This window comes from Bos indicus x Bos taurus, chromosome 11 (genome assembly GCF_003369695.1).
Source record: "Bos indicus x Bos taurus breed Angus x Brahman F1 hybrid chromosome 11, Bos_hybrid_MaternalHap_v2.0, whole genome shotgun sequence".
Lineage (NCBI taxonomy): Eukaryota > Metazoa > Chordata > Mammalia > Artiodactyla > Bovidae > Bos > Bos indicus x Bos taurus.
The window spans coordinates 79,956,823-79,973,602 of NC_040086.1; the positions used below are offsets into that span (position 1 = coordinate 79,956,823).

Consider the following 16,780-nt stretch of genomic DNA (forward strand, 5'->3'; position numbering starts at 1 on the left):
GATACTGATTCGAGCTAGCCAAATGCTTTCAAAAATATATATATGAAAATCAGGAGTATCTGAACACTGAACTAGACACTTGATAATGTAAAATTATAATTGTTCAATTTTTCAATGTGCTAATGGTATTGTAATTATGCGCTAAAAAAACCTTTACCTTTCACAAATATATGCTAAGATTTATGGATAAAATTTTACTGCATTAAGAATTTACTTCAAAATAATTCATTGGTGTGGGGTTGGGAGGACAGGGAGGAGTCACTGGTCATACAAGATGGCTATGAATTAATAACTACGACAATTATTTTAGCTGAGTGACAGGTACAGAGGAATTTAATGAATTATTCTCTTTTTTTGTACATATAAAAATTCTCCATCAAAAAATGGTTTAAGAAAAATCTAGTAAGCACCTTGTGTGGCTATGCACTGTGATACATATTTTCATATACATTATTGTGCATCCTGTAATTCCCAGCAACTCACGTAGTACCTCAGTATAAGCAATGAGTAATTATCATTGAATGAATGACTTCATTTAATTCTCCTGCAGTCCTAGCAGTAGATCTTATACCCCATGTCGCAAATAGAAAAACCTGAGGCTCAGGATTTAGCCAACATTATACAGATTTATAGGGCAAACTTTTTCCACTATGCTTCAAACATTTAACTTTTTTAACTGGAAGGAGGAAGGTCTTTAACCAGCTGGCCTTCAATTTTATATATATTTTTAGTCAGCCTCAATAAATAATGCTATATACTCTGGTAGGGGATTTGGTACTAGCATGTCAAGGATACATGCGGTCTCCGATCAGGCACATCTATGTGTACCAAAGGCATCTGGCCACAGGTAGAAAACTTAAGTGCTATTTTCGTTCTCTTCCTCAAGAGCTTCACTTCATTGCATCAATCCTCCTGCCTACTATCAACACAAATCACTCATGGTGAGGACACCATATACTGTATTTGGCCACCTTGTGTCTCCTGGTGTTTGTAAGATTGAAAAGAAAGAAAAAAGATGTCAAAGATCCAAGATATTCTATGGCAGTTTAAACTAAACACCACGCTGATCTATTTCTCTCCAAGTGGCATCCATAAAGCCTTTCCAAAGCCATTAACCTCTTACCACTCTCTTTGCTTCATGCTCTCAAACTCACTTTATAAATGCTCTCAAAACTGTGTCTTTTAAAGGTTGACACATATCCATGCACACATGTGCATGGGTGGCTTTGATAATGCACTTGATTTGCTCAAAAAAGTAAGAAAGGCATAACAAATACAAGCCACTTCTACTTGCTTTATTGGGCAGAACCACTCTTTTAAATCAATTCCATAAAAGTAAACAGACAAGCAAACAAAAAAACCTAGACTCTTTTGTCCTTCCCACTTGTCCAAAATCTACATTAGTCCTATCATCGAGGAAGAGGGGAGCATTTTTCTGCATTAATATTGAAGTCTTTATGGAATAATCATCTGGAAAAGCTGTATTTCATTCTATTAACTTTCAAATAAAAATCATATATGTTTTTTAAAAGGGTGATGTGCTGTGCTTAGTCCATCAGTCGTGTTCGACTCTGTGTGACCTCATGGACTTTAGCCCACCAGGCTCCAAGGGAATTCTCCAGGCAAGAATACTGGAGTGGGTTGCCATACTCTCCTCCAAGGGATCTTCCCAACCCAGGGATCGAACCCTGGTCTCCTGCACTGCGGGCGGATTCTTCACCATCATGCTAAATTCTATTTCCAGCCATGCTGTGTGAGACTATTCCAAATAAAACGAAACAAATGTAAACAGAAGTGAAAATCTAAATTCCATCCACACCCAAGTATTGAGCATCCTCTCACCAGGAACCTTCCCCGGTGATGACCTTCTCCCAGAGCAAGCTCCCCATGCACTGGGGTGGGTAGCATGTAAGGAAAAGAAAATCAGAAGTCAGCGTTGGGTCACAGAGGAGCAGAGAGTATAATGAAATGTCAGTGGCACTGCATGGTCCACCTTGACTGTGGATTTGGAAATGGAGATGCTAGTGGTCCTTGATTCAGATCTTTGTGGATCAGATGTCTTTTTACAGCACAATCCTGAAAAAGAAATAGCTCTTTATGAGACATCGAGGAGGACATGCCCAGAGCCAGTGTGCAGGCCATACAAAGCCTCAGAGAGCCTTCTAGATATAAGTCTTTGTTTGCAGGGATCAGCATTTCCTGGGTATCCTGAGGCTTCTAAGTGGATCTAATCCCCCCAGTAATCTTCCAAACAGCTCTTCCCAGCCCATGAGGAAGCCTGGATGCAAAGTGAATCCCACTGGCCAAGCAGAGCAAGGAAACTCCCTCCTGGTCTCTTCCACATCCGTATTCCAACAGCATTGTGTGCAGCTGACAACACACCAGTGGCACAGGTCCCCAGTCACCCTCATTCAGAAGATTCATAACCCAAACCCAACTTTTAAATGTTGCACTGAAAGAAATGAACCCACCAGGTCCACTTATCCATGCTGAACTATCAGAAGCACCTAAAGAAAAGAAGACAGGTTAAGACTCTGAAAACTTGTGCCTGAAGCGCCACTTCCCAGCTCTGTGACCTTGGATGGGAGGTTCTTGATCAATAAAAGATGATGTACACACTTTGATGATACAATAACAAACACAAAAGTCTTCTGAAAACACAAAGCATAAGATACATGTAAAGCCTTATTTCAAAAATAAGAGATTAAGACAAGAGTCCCCTGGAGAAGGAAATGGCAACCCAATCCAGTATCCTTGCCTGGAAAATTCCATGGACAGAGAAGAGCCTGGTAGGGCTGTAGTCCATGGGGTCACAAGACGGAGCGAACATGCATGAAGGGGGTGGAGGGAGATGGGTTGGTAGCAATAAATAGGTAGAACTAAAAAAAAAAAAAAAAACAGATGAGTCCCCCTACCTCCTTGTTCCTGCCCCTACTTACTCCTTTCCCTCTCTTGCCACCTCCATCTGGACAGTCATACTAGAGAGGTGCTCATTTCCTCGGGATTCCATTTAGAATGGCTGACTCCCCCTGCAAACTTCAGGGATCCCTGTAACTCACCCAGCTTATCTCCAAGCAGGAGAGCTGCTTTAGAAGGCTAATTCAGTGAACCCAAAAGCCAGAAATCTGTCCTATTTGTAAAAAGCAAAGAAGCAGAGGTGAAAGATATTCACCAGAAATTGGAAAAATGTGGACTTTGCCACAAGAGGGGAGACTTAACTCTCCAGTAGCTACCTCATCACATTACATAGAGGAACTGAGTCACATTACATAGAGGAACCCTCATGCAGACAGTTGGCCACCTGATGGAAACTGCCAACTCACTGGAGAAGACCCTAAAGACAGCTGTCGGGGTGACGCAAGGAGGTCCAGAGGTGGAGTGCTGGAGCAGAATGATCTGCTCCACATGAATCATTCCCCCTGCCCTTACTTCCCAGCTCTGTTCACCTTCTCCCATAGCCGTTCAGGTGCATTTTTATCTGCACTGCCCCCCACCCCACCCCTACCCCGGGCAAGGGATTACAGTGTCTTTATAGTTCTCTTTATCCTTAGTTATCTACATATCCTTATAGTTATCTTTATCCTTCTCTTTATTGCCTTTATAGTTCTCTTTATCCTCCACAACTCTGACCATTACTGTCACCAGACTCCAAGCTTTTCCCATGGAGGGGACTATGTCTTGTCATCACCACAGCCCCAGCCCCTTATGCTAAGTGCTGCCCGTGGTCCAGTGAAAGATATTCATTTTGATCTAGAAGAATCAATAAAAACTATGACTGTGAACAGATGGAGCACAGAGCATTTGGGAGCAGGAAACTATCCTATATGATGCTGTGACGGTCCATACATGCCGCTATGTGTTTGTCAAAACCCATAGAAAGTTCCACACCAAGAGTGAATCCTAATATGCACTACGGACTTAAGTCAATAATAATATGTCAGTATTGGCTAACAATTGTAATAAACACTGCACCAAGGCAAGATGTGAAAAGTAGGATGAACTGTGTGGATAAGGGGAGGGTGTACATGGGAACTCAGCAATTTCTGCACAATTTTTCTGTAAACTGTTCTTAAAAAAAAAAAAACACTGTTTTTGTGAAAGAGCTAGCAGAAGGCTGTAGATCAGGCATGGTGAAATGACATGCCTCCAGTGACCAAACAACCAACAAGTAAGTTACACAAATGAAGTGGGCTAGTTGGGACTGCAGTGAACCACCCAGGCTTATCTCAGAGGCAAAGACTACTCGGCATGAGTCCTTTTTGAGAACAGAAGGCCAGTTTGGGTGTATCTTACAGTGTTCCTGGAAAACCCAGAAATCCTCATTTTTACGTAAGATATCTCAACATTAATCAGAATTGATCCAAAAAGTTTTTAACACTATAGGAAGTGTCAATTGTGCAGTTGTGTCCAATTCTTTGGGACCCTGTAAACTGTAGCCCACCAAGATCCTTTGTCCATGGGATTTCCCAGTCAAGAATACTGAAGGGGGTTGCCATTTCTTTTTCTAGTGGATCCTCTCAACCCAGGGATCGAACTTGGGTCTCCTGAATTGGAGGCAGATTCTTTACCATCTCAGCCACCTATATAGCTCAAGCAAAAGTGTGTCTCCGGGCCCAGTACTGCCAATAAGTCCTCAATCTGGGACCAGAGCGAGATTCTTCTCAGGTTCGGCACCATAGCACTCATTACAGGCCAGGCTAACTCAAATGGACACAAATGGAACCTTGTCACAGTAAGGAGTGTCACTTCCTCAAGTGTGAACTATAACCACAAAAGAGGGTGGGCCATGTGGACAACAGGATCTTCCAAAGTTGACCTGCTGTGTCTCCCAGCACACAGCAACCCAGTCCTTCCAGGCCAGCCCTCTCCCTTCCTTCCTCAGTCATCTACCCCAACTGCCCCATGGATGTTTACAAACAGAAGAGTCTCCCAGATGCTTAACCCTCATTTCTGTCACTAGGTTTTTCTCCCCTTCCTTTGGTAAATGCTGGCATCAGAGAAAACACCAGACAGGCAGCTCTTACCCTTGTGCTGTTGATGTCACACACTCTGCCCTCATCCTGCCCAGCGGAATATCCATCATCATCCAAGAAGCTCCAGCCTTCTCCCCTCACTGGAAAGTGTGGAATACAGAGGCATTTAGCAGCCAAAAAGAAAAGAATCCTGTTCTCTGGTTGTACCGGCCGAAGCAATCGCTGGGAAATCACTCTCACCTGCAGAAGAAAGTATCAGTCATGTTGTAACTCCAAGGAGAAAACACATCCAAAAAGTTTTATCTCAGACTCAATGCTCTGGGCATTTTACTAATTAGACTTATATCATAGAGACCAATCAAACTCCCAGGACCCATCACTCCCCTTGGTCACATGGCTACAGAGACGTCAGGAAGTGATTCGCAACCACTTTCAGGCTCCAGGACTCAGATCTTGACTGGAGTGGACACCTGGGGCATCTCCACTGACCCCAAGGCCAATAAAATATCCATAACATGAGGTCCTAGAATTAGGACGTTAGTCACTCACCTCCCACACTGTTTCTTCCAGGAGCATCATTTTCCTAGTACATTTTTCAAGGGTATACTTATAAAAAGACCCTGATGTTGGGAAAGATTGAGGGCAGGAGAAGGGGGCGACAGGGGATGATATGGTTGGATGGCATCACCAACTCAGTGGATATGAGTTTGAGCAAACTCTGAGAGATAGTGAAGGACAAGGAAGCCTGGCTTGTTGCAGTTCATGGTGTCCCAAAGAGTCAGACATGACTTAGCAACTGAACAACAAATTTATAAACTTCTAATTGAACACCTTTAATCCATATTAGAGACCAAGTTTTGAGTGTGACTGCACTAATAGAATGCATACTGCTGCTCTAATTTGAAATCGATAGGTTTCAAAGGCTGGCCAAATTCAATGTTGCTTCATTGGTCACTGTCATCTTTCAGACATCAGAAATGACTACACATGCTAGATCAAAGTCCTCTAGTTATGTGTGCGCGCACGTGTGTGTGTGTGTGTGTGTGTGTGTGTCATGTATGAGGGAGAGTTAATATGAAAATAAGAGGATAAATTTCATTTTTTCTCTCTGAATAAATTAAAGAAAGCAAAAAAAAAAAAAAAAACTTTACTTGCCAACAGGGTAAGCTTTGCTTCATGGTGGTGCTTTCCCATGGTAGTATCTAAGCATCTACCTATCGATTTTCATGTTTTCCAATCAATGCTAAGTTCAAAGGGGAAATAGGGAAGATAAAGAAGAAAGGATTGATCCTGAGCTTCAGAAAAAAGTGAAAGACATGCTTCCAGCTGTGTCAGTCACTGCAAACCTTCATTATATCTGAAGCTCTGCCTGATATTATCCAGGCATTGCGATTACAAACAAGATCCAGCACCTGCCCTCTCCCCCATCTCGGAGCCCATAGGACCGAAGCCAAAGAACAAACACGCGGAGGTGTCCTACCAACATCCAGGGGGCAACGGGGTGGGAAGCAAAGCAGGAACCACAAGCCGGTCCCAACAAGGGCCAGAGCAACCCTGCGGCGAATTTCCACCTCTAATAGAGATGACAATGAGGAAGGATACAGAAAAAGTGCAGCTCTACCCACACTGAACTTCTGTGATTGGGACCCTTGGCAAAGAGGTAGAGACATTTCAACATGGACAAATAAAATTCAGGAGCTAGCCTCCTCCTCCATTCCTTCCACCCTTCCCCTCCGCCCCGCCTCATCTCCCCCTCCACCTCCTCCTTATTCTCCCCCTCCTCCCCCTCATGGTCCTCCCCCTTCCCGCTCCCCCCCCTCCTCTTCCTTATTCTCCCCCTCTTCCTCCTCGTCCTTCCGCTCCCCCTTCTCCTCCTCTCCCCCGCTCCATCTCCACCTCCTCCTCTTTCTTATTCTCTCCCTCCTCCCCCTTAACGTCCTCCTCCTCCTCCTCCACGGCCTCCCAGCGGCACCTCAAAGGGTTAGCCTCAGATATTTGTGTTCCACTGGATATGTAGAAATGTCGTGCCTTTTTTAAAGGGTACAGCACACAAATATAGGCTTCCTTTCCCTACCAGACACCTTTCCAAAAGTAGCACATTTTAAAGGAAGGTAAGATTAATCTGGCTAGGAGATAATTAACTAACTACAAACAGCTTTGATATGACTACATTAATTACTGAAGAAAAAAAAACTCAACAAAGTCCTTAGGCTATTCAGCACTTCTGAGAAACCTCAGCACTGCTGGACGCTGGCTCATCACCTTCGCAGGATGGGGCTGGTCCAGGGACAGAGAGACCAAATGTATCATTTTTACAGAAGCTGGTGCCCAGTGGGCATCAATGTCTGATGCATGAACAACATCCTAGGCTGTCTTTTTTCTCTTCTTCCCCTGAAAGTCAGAATTCTTGTGCCTTGCTTCATTTCCCCTCACCATGATTTCTGTCCAAAAGACTGGGTTTTTGGAAAACATGTAAAATCAGTCAATATTTCTTTATATGAATTTATGTAAGTTCTGGCAGCTGTATAGTGGGGTTAATGGCGACCTCTTCCAAGAGGACTTATGCCATACCCACACCCAGAGCCCCGTCCCTGCAGCAGATCACTGCCGACCTGTGCCTCCACAGGAGACGCTCAAACACAGTTCTGTCTCAGTCTTATTTGAATACAGTCCCAAAGAATAGCAAGGAGAGATAAGAAAGCCTTCCTCAGTGATCAGTGCAAAGAAATAGAGGAAAACAACAGAATGGGAAAGACCAGAGATCTCTTCAAGAAAATTAGAGATACCAAGGGAAAATTCCATGCAAAGATGGGCTCGATAAAGGACAGAAATGGTATGGACCTAACAGAAGCAGAAGATATTAAGAAGAGGTGGCAAGAATACACAAAAGAACTGTACAAAAAAGATCTTCAAGATCAAGATAATCATGATGGTGTGATTACTCACCTAAAGCCAGACATCCTGGAATGTGAAGTCAAGTGGGCCTTAGGAAGCATCACTATGAACAAAGCTAGTGGAGGTGATGGAACTCCAGTTGAGCTATTCCGATTTTCAAATCCTGAAAGATGATGCTGTGAAAGGGCTGCACTCAATATGCCAGCAAATTTGGAAAACTCAGCAGTGGCCACAGGACTGGAAAAGTCAGTTTTCATTCCAATCCCAAAGAAAGGCAATGCCAAAGAATGCTCAAACTACTGCACAATTGCACTCATCTCACACACTAGCAAAGTAATGCTCAAAATTCTCCAAGCCAGGCTTCAGCAATATGTGAACTGTGAACTTCCTGATGTTCAAGCTGGATTTAGAAAAGGCAGAGGAACCAGAGACCAAATTGCCAACATCTGCTGGATCATGGAAAAAGCAAGAGAGTTCCAGAAAAACATCTATTTCTGCTTTATTGACTATGCCAAAGCCTTTGACTGTGTGGATCACAATAAATTGTGAAAAATTCTTCAAGAGATGGGAATACCAGACCACCTGATCTGTCTCTTGAGAAATATGTATGCAGGTCAGGAAGCAACAGTTAGAACTGGACATGGAACAACAGACTGGTTCCAAATAGGAAAAGGAGTATGTCAAGGCTGTATATTGTCACCCTGCTTATTTAACTTCTATGCAGAGTACATCATGAGAAACACTGGGCTGGATGAAGCGCAAGCTGGAATAAAGATTTCTAGGAGAAATATCAATAACCTCAGATATGCAGATGACACCACCCTTATGGCAGAAAGTAAAGAAGAACTAAACAGTCTCTTGATGAAAGTGAAAGAGGAGAGTGAAAAAGTTGGCTTAAAGCTCAACATTCAGAAAACTAAGATCATGGCATCCAGTCCAATAACTTCATGGAAAATAGATGGAGAAACAGTGGAAATGGTGGCAGACTTTATTTTGGGGGGGCTCCAAAATCACTTCAGATGGTGACTGCAGCCATGAAATTAAAAGATGCTTACTCCTTGGAAGAAAAGTTATTACCAACCTAGATAGCATGTTAAAAAGCAGAGACATTACTTTGCCAACAAAGGTCTGTCAAGTCAAGGCTATGGTTTTTCCAGTGGTCATGTATGGATGTGAGAATTGGACTATAAAGAAAGCTGAGCACCAAAGAATTGATGCTTTTGAACTGTGGTGTTGGAGAAGACTCTTGAGAATCCCTTGGACTGCAAGGAGATCCAACCAGTCAATCCTCAAGGAAATCAGTCCTGAATGTTCATTGGAAGGACTGATGTTGAAGCTGAAGCTCCAATACTTTGGCCACCTGATGCGAAGAACTGATTCACTGGAAAAGACCCTGATGCTGGGAAATATTGAAGGCAGGAGGAGAAGGGGATGATAGAGGATAGAGATGGTTGCATGGCATCACCAACCCAATGGACATGAGTTTGAGTAAACTCTGGGGGTTGGTGATGGACAGGGAGGCCTGGCATGCTGCAGTCCATGGGGTCACAAAGAGTCATACACGACTGAATGACTGAACTGAACTGATGTGAATTTATGTCAGTTCATCCCCTGCTTACGGCATTCATACACTAGGTGTGACCTCTCCATGTAAAACAATAACTAGCATTTTCCAGGTCCCTACAACATACCAGGAACCTTCCCATTTTACTGGTGGGACACTGAGGCTCAAAGACACTGTTTGCCCAAAGCTCCACACCTGTGAGTACCACAGATGGCATTCAAACTCAGGTAGGTCTGCCTGATTTCAATGAGTATAGAAAATCAAGATCCTCTTCTAGCCCTTGGGGGAAAATAAGGAAGGACTGGGATGAGATGGCTGGATGGCATCACGGACTCGATGGACACGAGTTTGAGTGAACTCCTGGAGTTGGTGATGGACAGGGAGGCCTGGCGTGCTGCAATTCATGGGGTCGCAAAGAGTCGGACACAGCTGAGCGACTGAACTGAACTGAACTAGGAGAGATGGCAGACATGGCCCAAACCAGCAGGTTTGAGGGGAAGAAAAATGTGTACATCTGACACATTCCCCTCTTCCTGCTGAACAATCCCACCAACTGGTTCTGTTTCTGTGTTCCCATCATCCCTATCTGTGTGCAACTGTTCAAAAAAAAAAAAAGACTGGAGCATTCGTGATTTTGCACTTATGCTGGTTTCTGACTTTGTTGAGTGATTCAGCAGGATCCGGACAAAACACATCAAGCTCATTCAGTATCTCCAGCCTCCGCAGAATTCCTCTCTTTACAGGACAAAGGGAGACCCTCGGTGGCATTCTTGGGCTCCCGTCCAGCCTGGCTATATTTCCTGCTGGGTTGACTACAGCTTTCAAAAATGAACACGATGACCACCTCCAATATTGAGAGGGGAAAGGTGAAGATTAAGTGGCAGATAGGACTCTTTCATCACCCGGAGGCCTGACATCCAATCTTGGAACAGAACGAGGAGAATCAAACAGACGAGCAGACAGTACACAAGACTGATAATGATTCCCTGCATCATTCTCCCAGAGAATCACAGGAATAATGTTGCTCTCCCAAAATTAAACTTTAAAACCAGAGCCTGAGAACTTAAAGCAGCACTCCAAGTGACACTGCAGCCTAGGTCTGTGTCCTCTGAGTTTGTAGAGAATGCTGAGAGCACCTGTCACTGCCCTGCTCACATTCTTCTGAAATGTTGTCACTTCAGTGCCACCCACAATACTGAGAAGCCTGCAGTTAGGGACAGTGTCCTAATATCAATCTTCAAATTAATTGTCTCTGTTTTACAATGACACCTGACAGGTTTTTGTTTTTGTTTTTAGCCAATTCCTCTCCCCCAAGCCAACAAGACTAAACAGTAAATTAATTAAAAGAATCAATATGGATAATGAAAGGCAGAGGATCAGCAATGGAAGCAGAGGAAGAAAGTCAAAGATCAAAATTGGTTGCCAAGACCCATTCCAGCACTTTCTAAAGAAGAAGAGTTTTATCCTGAAGACACAGCATCTCCAACACTGATATGATACATCTTGAGTGGGGTTTTAAGTCTCCAGAACTCAGAGTCTCAGATAGCATTACATACTCCCAAATCTCCCCTTGTTCTGACTCTCAGCTCCTTGAGGCACCTGCTGGTGATTTCAGTTCCCAGGTTCCTTGCCAACACAGAGCAAATAAGCTATGCAGCTGACACAAGTGTCCACTCTGTCCACCATTTCTATTTAAAGAGTGGAACTTAGTAAAGCAAACAGAAGTTTATTTACTCAGCTCTGGGACACCTGAGTTTCTGAAGTCGCAAGTCTGAGACAGAGCTGACTCCCATCCGTGATAAGGTTACCAGGTAAATGACACCTTGGAGCACCCTCCTAGCAACCCGCCGACTTCCCTGGAGACATGCTGACCTTGCAAACTTCTATAGCAGGGACTCTTAGCCTCAGCACCACTGACATTTTGAGGCCGGATAATTCTTTTTTCCTGGGGGATATCCTATGCACTACAGGACACTTAGCAGCATCTCTGGCCTCTACCCAAAGGCTTCCCAGGTGGCTCAGTCAATGCAGGAGACACAGGTGTGATCCCTGGTCGGGAAGATGCCCTAGAGGAGCAAGATCCTTCCTGGAGGAGGGAATGGCAATCCACTCCAGTATTCTTGCCTGGGAAATTCCATGGACAAAGGAGCCTGGTGGGCTACAGACCATGGGGTCATAGGAGTCAGGCATGACTGAGCGACTGAGTATGCATACATGCACTGGACTCTACCTAGATGCCAGCAGTATACCTCCTTCCTGCCCCCCAGGGTGTGACAATCAAAATAACTCCAGATACTGCCAAATGTCCCCTCAAGAGCAAAATCAGCAAGCAGAGTGAAAAACACCTCAGACACCTATATGGGAGCTGGAAGTTCAGAAAGATCAGAAAGACAGATTGTACTAATACTTCATCTGCTGTCAGGGGCTGGGGAAATTTCCCCAAAACACATATTCTTTTAGAATTCAGTGCTGGCATTTCTGGTGTCAGACAAGCAAAATTTTTCAAATGAGGAAAGATAAAAGCAAGGTTAACCTTTTGTTGAAAGTCAAAGCATGCGTCACACAACTTGCATCTTGAGTCTAGTGTAAAGATTAGTGATTTTCTCAGTGAGTCGGTCTTCTGTTTGCTAACATTTTCAGTACTAGAATAATACCCAGGGCCACACATTCATACAGTTTCAAAGATGTGGCCTACTTCCTGAGGGCCGGAGGCTCCTGCTGGCCACACCCACTACTAATCAAAGCTGCCAATCTTGTGGAAACTCTGATCTGCCACAAAATATCGGTTTGGTAGTCTTGCCCCTATTCATCATTTACAGACCAATTTCCCATAAAATCTAAGAGTAATGATGCGATACAAGGACAAAGAAAAGGTAAACGCTGACCCTACCTCTAGCTTGCTTCATTAGTAAGAACTGTGGTCAAGGGTTTTGCTTAAATAAAGTTAAACTAATGCAATCAGGCCACCATAGTAGAATTTAATGTGCCAGTAAAATCATATTTAAATCCTATAATCCAAAGCAATCAGAATAATACAACCCTGTCTAGTTAATTCAGAAAGTAGTTTACTAAGAATATCTATCTCCAAACGACTTATTTTTTCCAAATTATCAAATTTCAGTGGAGAATGAACATGTGGACACAGAGTGGGAAGGGGAGGGTGGAACAAACTGGGAGGCTAGCACTGACATATATACCTACCACGTGTAAAACAGCCAGGGGGAAGCTGCTGAATAGCACAGGAAGCTCAGCTGGTGCTCTAATGACCTGGAGGAGCGGGGATGGGGGAAGTGAGAGGGAGGCTCAAGAGGGAAGGGATATATGTATATATATACAGATGATTCACTTTGTCATACAGCAGAAACTAATACAACGTTATAAAGCAACTATACTCCAATAATAAAATAATAAACGAATAAAATATGAAAGTGGTCGTGAAAGTCGCTCGGTCATGTCTGACTCTTTGTGACCCCATGGACTATACAGTCCATGGAATTCTCCAGGCCAGAATACTGGAGTGGGTAGCCTTTCCCTTCACCAGGGGATCTTTCCAACCCAGGGATCAAACCCAGGTCTTCCACATTGCAGGTGGATTCTTTACCACCTGAGCCACAAGGGAAGCCCAAAATATAAAATATAGAGGCCATTAAAAAAGAAATACCTTAAGTCAATAGGAAAAATCCTTAAGTTAACCAAGATTTTTTTTTTCCTTCCTTTTTCTCTGTCTCAAGAGGAAAATGAAAGCTTCCCAGGGTCTAAAATATTCAGGAATTAAAAATAAATTGATAGGGATTATGGTATTCAGAGAGAAAACCAGTAAGTGCTTGCTAAAGCAAGGCCTCTAAATGATATTTGAAGGGTTAATACAAATTACACTTCTCTTGGCCATCCAGAATGAGTGAATGCAACACCATCCCCAGACATCCCAAGGGCTACAAGCATGGTAACTGAACACCACTGTCTTCCCCCAGGGTTCTGTTCCTAGACGACCTCCCCTGGGGAGCAGTAAAAGGCAGCAAGCCGCTGCTGAGTCATCTTCAAACACAACCCACAAACAGGAAGGTAAGGAGGGTCCTGTGGAAGGCCGTGCACCTCGTAAGGAAAAGCAAAACCACACTGCCACTGCCCCTAGCGTGGTCCTCCTCCTCGACTGCCACCATTCCACTGGCCCCAGGGAGGAATGCCCTGCCTCCCTCCACTCGGCAGGAGTCCCCCAGCTTCACGGCTGACAAGCAGGGGCTCAGCCTGCAGCCAGGAAACAGGAAAATCATCCCACCTGGGGACTTTAGACTTTGAGTTCAGTCTTATCTGTCCCCACGTTTGCAATGACATGACTGATGCATCCAACATCTACACTAACACAGTGATAAAATGATCAACTGCAAGAAAACAGTTCTGTGGGTACGGGACGGGGTGGGGAATCTATCATGCAATGATAGTAGCAGTGTCAACTGATTAAAGGAAATCTGGAGGACACTAGTAATGTATATCATAAAATCCCACAGTTTCACCTTTTGGAATGTATCCTGAGGAAATAAATCAGACACATGTCCAAGGGTGTAGATACAACGATGTCACTGCATCATTAATTATTCATAAGAGTATAAAGGCAACCTAAAAGTCCATCGATAGGGGAATGGTGAAATAAGATTAGGAGCGGGCCATGCCAAAGAATACTCTGTGGCCATTAGAAATGCTGACATGATCATAACAGCTCTGCATACCAAGTCAGGCTCCTCTCTAAGTGTTCACACCTGAATCCATTTAATCCTCACAACACTTGGACTAGTAGTATTTCCACTGGGTTCATTTTACAGAGGGAGCAACTGGCAAAGAGAGAAGTTAACTAACTCTCCAGAGTCAGTAGCTCCTAAGTGATGGTTTGACAGTTTAAATAATGATGCTCTAAAGCCCTGTTCATCCACTGGACTCCATTGTCCAGAGATTCCAGAAAAGTAAGTCACAAAATGGTAAGTAAGAGAAGAAAATAATTATAATACAATAGTGTCATGATCTGATCTTTATAAACTATGTCTGCCTTTATGAAATGGAAAAAAAAAAAACTATACAAATATGCCCCAAAATGCTAAACACATTCTCTCTGAATGATGGAATTTGGGGTGATTTTTGCCTTCTATTCTGTACCTCTCAGCATTCTGTGAATTTCTTTAAAGTATTACAAAAACACTGAAGAAAACAGTTATTTCTACTTGGGAAAATAAAAGGTCATAAGCAGCCTTGGTCAGTATTTGGGAAGGGAGGAGAGGCAGAAGAGCAGACATTAAGTCAACTTACAGGTCTGGGTGAGACAGAGCCCTCCGCCGATGTGCTCTGCCATCACGCGTAGGACTGTAAGCTTCTGCTTTTCATTCCATCTGCTTTAAGACAGGCCTGTCCTGGAAATAATGGAAGACAAAACACAACACGGCTCTTGCCCTCTGTGCTTAAGGAGCTTAGAAAATGTTGGAGGAAAGTAAATAGGTAAATAAACAACTGCAACCCAAGGCAGAATATCAACACAAGAGGAGATACTGAGAAGGTGCTGCAGTTCAGAGGAGGTAAAGGGTCCCCTGGGATGGGGAAGCAGGGACACTGCCTGACCAGGTATATCAGAGCTGAGCCCTAAGAGTTGGGTCAGATACGAACAAGTAAAGAAGAACAGTTGAGAGTAAGGCTGCTCTCCAAGTAGAGGAAAGAACTCGTGTAATATGTGGGGCCTAAAACGCCTATAGCAGGTAGAGAGCAGAAAATGGCTGGACTTGCCCAAGATGTAGCCATATGACCTAGACTTATTGATTTTACTTTTTTTTTGGCTATGCCTTGTGACTTGTGGGATCTTAGTTCCCCAACTAGGGATTCCCCAATAGTGGAAGCTCAGAGTCCTAACCACTGGACTGCCAGGGAAGTCCCTGCTGCTGCTGCTGCTGCTGCTAAGTCTCTTCAGTTGTGTCCGACTCTGTGCGACCCTATGGACGGCAGCCCAACAGGCTCCCTCGTCCCTGGGGTTCTCCAGGCAAGAACACTAGAGTGGGCTGCCATCACCTTCTCTGAGGAAGTCCCTGGACATATTTAAATAGATTCTTTCTTCTCAGAATATGAAGAATTTATAGTGTCCACACCTTGGTGAGCTGGGAGTTACCCAGGAGAGAGATGTCCCTATGGAAGCAAAATGGATTGCATGTGGCCATACAGAGAATCTGCTGAAACATGAGACCACACCCCAGGTGTCCTGAACCATTTAGCCACAAGGAACAGTCAGAGAAATTCAGCTTTCAGTTCAGTCGCTTAGTCATGTCCAACTCTTTGTGATTCTATGGACTGCAGCACGCCAGGCTTCCCTGTCCATCACCAACTCCTGGAGCTTGCTCAAACTCATGTTCATTGAGCTGCTGATGCCATCCAACCATCCCATCCTCTGTCATCCCCTTCTGCTCCCACCTTCAATCTTTCCCAGCATCAGAGTCTTTTCAAATGAGTCAATTCTTCTAATCAGGTGGCCAAAGTATTGGAATTTCAGCTTTAGCATCAGTCCTTCCAATGAATATTAAGGACTGATTTCCTTTAGGATGGACTGGTAGGATCTCCTTGCAGTCCAAGTTACTCTCAAGAGTCTTCTCCAACACCACACTTCAAAAGCATCAATTTTTCAGTGCTCAGCTTTCTTTATAGTCCAACTCTCACATCCATACGTGACTACTGGAAAAACCGTAGCTTTGACTACGCCAAAGTCTTTGACTGTGTGGATCACAACAAGCTGTGGAAAATCGTTAAAGAGATAGGAATACCAGACCACCTTACCTGCCTCCTAAGAAATCTGTGTGCAGGTCAAGAAGCAACAGTTAGAACCAGACATGGAACAACAGACTGGTTCCAAATCGGGAAAGGAGTACGTCAAGGCTGTATATTGTCACCCTGCTTATTTAACTTATATGCAGAGTGCATCATGAGAAATGCTGGGCTGGATGAAGCACAAGCTGGAATCAAGATTGCCAGGAGAAATATCAATAACTGCAGATATGCAGATGACACCACCCTTATGGCAGAAAGTGAAGAACTAAAGAGCCTCTTGATGAAAGTGAAAGAGAAGAGTGAAAAAGTTGGCTTAAAGCTCAACATTCAGAAAATGAAGATCATGCCATCTATAGACGGGGAAACAGTAGAAACAGTGACAGACTTTATTTTGGGGGGGGCTCCAAAATCACTGCAGATGGTGACTGTAGCCATGAAATTAAAAGACGCTTGCTCCTTGGAAATAAAATTAAGACCAACCTGCTGCTGCTGCTGTTAAGTCACTTCAGTTGTGTCCGACTCTGTGCGACCCCATAGACGGCAGCCCACCAGGCTCCCC

General features: G+C 43.9%; 1 protein-coding gene across 3 annotated transcripts in view; it reads right to left on the minus strand.

Annotated features, from left to right (window-relative positions):
* Positions 1-16,780, minus strand: part of KCNS3 (potassium voltage-gated channel modifier subfamily S member 3) — a 47,946-nt gene that overhangs the window by 11,099 nt on the left and 20,067 nt on the right. For 2 of the 3 annotated variants that reach the window (XM_027556018.1, XM_027556016.1), the window contains exon 2: positions 5,025-5,213. The gene's annotated coding sequence lies outside the window, so the exon portion shown is untranslated. Of the gene's footprint in view, positions 1-5,024; positions 5,214-14,727; positions 15,240-16,780 lie in introns of those variants that run through there. The other variant, XM_027556017.1, reaches the window with a different exon arrangement.